Genomic DNA, 3,362 nt, shown 5'->3' on the forward strand with positions numbered 1-3,362 from the left:
CTCTAGTTATATGTATCATAGGTTTAGCCTGGAGGGGTAACCTTGATATAATGTCGGCTTGTGTGAGCAACTTATTCACCCATGTATCTGAGTTTATTTTACTATAGTTCCATCAAGCTATATTCAATTAAATGGAAATGGAAAACTAAAATGTGAATTGGAAATGAGATAGCATATGTTTTATATTTGATATGTGATAGGTATGTGATTTCATTACTGTAGTGATATTACTCATGATATGAAAACATGACTAATATACTTGGTTGGTAATGTTGATATGTGCCTAGTTATGCCATTATATGCCAAGGATAGCCATGTTGAATGCCAAAATGATTAGTAGATATTATACTTTTAATTATCAAGGTAAGCTATTATAATGTGTGAGTTGAATTGAAATGGTAAGAAACACTAAATTGATAATAGTATATATGGACTGATTTGATGATATAGAACTATATGTATGTATATATTTTTAATTCATGAAAGAGTAAGAATATGAAAATTTATGTGAATTGGATAGAATCAAGCCCCTTAGCTCGAACATGTTTGAAATGGTAAAATGAAATTGAGAACTTAAATTGATGAAATAATAGGTATAAATATATGTTTGTAAATGGTAGTAAGAAATGAGTAAGTAGATTATGAAATAAATAGAAATTGGTATGGTAAGTAATAAGAAATGTGGTATGAATGAAAGAATCGGTACCTTAGTGTTAAATGGCATGAATGGTAAGTTTAAGTGCATATGTAGTGAATTGATGTTCCAAAATGGCTATATGCATGTTTCATATAGTAATGGAAGTTCTTGGTATGCAAAATGGCTATAATTTAAATTTTAATTGAGTGTAGGCATTTGAGTTAAGTTTGTGTTATATTGACTTGAATCATGGAAGTACGATTCCGTGTTTATCGCTCAGTGATAAACCGTAATATATACATATTTTTACCCCATGCTTAACGCATTTTATGGATGATTTTCCCTTAGAATTGGTGAATTCAATGCTCTTAATGCTTTAATTTCATGTTTTATACTTATGAGAGCATAGGAGAGTTAAAGGAATGAGAAACGGGCCAAAAACAGAGAAAATGGGCCAAAGTACGAAATCAACACGGCCTGGACTTCCTCGCACGGGCAGACCACACAGCCGTGTCAATTTGGCAGATTCGAAGCACGATTCACACGAGTGTGTCCCTGCCGAGCCCAAGTTGAGTCCAATTCGGAAAAGGCTAATTTTGAGGGCTCTTAGGTATTCCAAAGCCTATAAATACACCCTAGAGGAGGAAGAAAGGGGGACACACAGGGAGGGAGTAAGAAATTACACCAAAGAAGCAGATTGATCCATCTCAGAAGCCAGATTCATCATCAAGACTGAAGATCTCTCCTCAATTTCCCTTCAGGAGTTTTGGGTTTTCTTTATGTTTTGTATTCTTTATTATTCTGAGATGTTTTCTTATTTAGTTATGAACTAAAACCCCTAAATACCTGAGGGGAATGAAACCTAAGACGAATCTTGTTATTATTTTCTGAATTGTATGATAAATATTTGACTTGATCTTAATTATGTGTTCTTAATTCTTGTTTTGATATCCCAGGATACTGATTCAAGATAAGCTCTTATTCAGAGGAGGAATAGACCCTGTCTAAGAGTACATTTGTCATAATTAAGCGGAGTTGTTGGCGCGCCTAGACATAGGGTGACAAGATTTTGCCGAATTAGGGTGAAACCTAATAAGGGGATCCATAGATCGAGTTAATGCAACCCTAGGGTGTTAATTAGAGAAAAGTCTCAATTATTCAATCTAGGGATTAGACGTTATTAGTCTTGAATAGGGATAATAACATAACTTAAGGATTTCCAAGGAACAAGTTAAATGAATAAATAGTCTGATTCGGAGCCAGAATAACAAGTACAGTCTAGGTGGATTTTTCTTAGGTATTGTCTTAATTCAATCGTTTTCCAAAAGTAATCCCTCAATTCCATTCTCTATGAATTCTTAGTTTAGATAATTAGTTAGTCAAAACAAAACCTCTTTTTTCTTAGGTTAGATAATAAAAAGACAGTCATTACTAGCACTTTTAGTTCATCTGGGTTCGACAATCCGATCTTGCTAAAACTATACTACTGTTCAATAGGTACACTTGCCTACATCGCAATAATAGTTAGTTTCAAGAATGATTAATTATAAATATTTAAAACCTATCACGAAATAACGCGATCAAGTTTTTGGCACCATTGCCGAGGAACTAAGATATTAGGAACGCTCAATTTTTATTACTTTAGCCATTTATTTTTCTTGCAATTTACTTTTTCTTTCTCTTGGCAGGTTTTTATAGTTTATGACTAGAAGAAACTTGCCAGGACCACTACTTTTTGATGAAGAAATCGATCGCACAGTTCGCAGAAACCAAAGAGAAATAAGGCGAAGCTTAAGATACACAAAGAACGAGCAAGAGGATGATACTCAACCCCCAACCGAAGAGATGGCTGAAAACCAAGACAATCAGCTACCTCTTGTAATTACGGTTAATCAAAATCCTGCTCCACACGCTATGTATGATTATGCTAAACCTTCTTTAACAGGAACTAAATCGAGCATAGTTAGACCTGTTGTAGCTACAAATATTTTTGAACTAAAACCTAACACAATTCAAATGATACAGCAATTTGTTCAGTTTGATGGTTTGCAGGATGAGGATCCCAACGGTCACTTAGCAAACTTCTTGGAACTATGCAATACATTTAAAATTAATGGTGTTTCTGATGATGCCATTCGTCTTCAGTTATTCCCTTTTTCATTGAGGAATAAAGCTAAATAGTGGTTGAACTCATTACCACGAGGGTCAATCACTACTTGGGAGCAAATGACCGAAAAATTTCTATTAAAATATTTTCCGTCGGCTAAAACGGTCAAATTACGTAATGATATCTCTTCGTCTTTGCAGATGGACTTAGAAACTCTATACGATGCATGGGAGAGATACAAGGACTTACTGAGAAGGTGCCTTCACCATGGGTTACCGCTTTGGCTTCAGGTTCAAACGTTCCATAATGGCCTGAATCCTTCGACTCGGTAAATGGTTGACGCAGCTGCTGGCGGAACCATCAATAATAAAACACCTGAAGATGCTTATGAGTTTATAGAAGAGATGTCACTCAATAACTATCAGTGGCAAGTTATGAGGACAAAGCCAACAAAAACAGTCTGTGTTTATAATGTCGATTCGGTCACCATGCTCTCTAATCAGGTAGAACTCTTGAATAAGAAAATTGATGGTTTTCTTAGTTCTTCACAGGTTCACCCAGTAATGCAGTGCGAAGAAAGTGGAGGTGGAACAAGCCATTCGGAATACCAACCTTATG

The 3,362-nt window shown here is 35.2% G+C and overlaps 1 non-coding gene across 1 annotated transcript; it reads right to left on the reverse strand.

Moving 5' to 3' along the window:
• Positions 1–2,911: 2,911 nt before the first annotated feature.
• LOC128293607 (small nucleolar RNA R71) lies at positions 2,912–3,018 on the reverse strand. The gene has a single exon (XR_008283787.1). It is a non-coding gene; the product is annotated as a small nucleolar RNA R71 (small nucleolar RNA).
• Between the last annotated feature and the right edge of the window lie 344 nt (positions 3,019–3,362).

The sequence above is a fragment of the Gossypium arboreum genome, chromosome 5, assembly GCF_025698485.1.
Source record: "Gossypium arboreum isolate Shixiya-1 chromosome 5, ASM2569848v2, whole genome shotgun sequence".
Taxonomy (NCBI): domain Eukaryota; kingdom Viridiplantae; phylum Streptophyta; class Magnoliopsida; order Malvales; family Malvaceae; genus Gossypium; species Gossypium arboreum.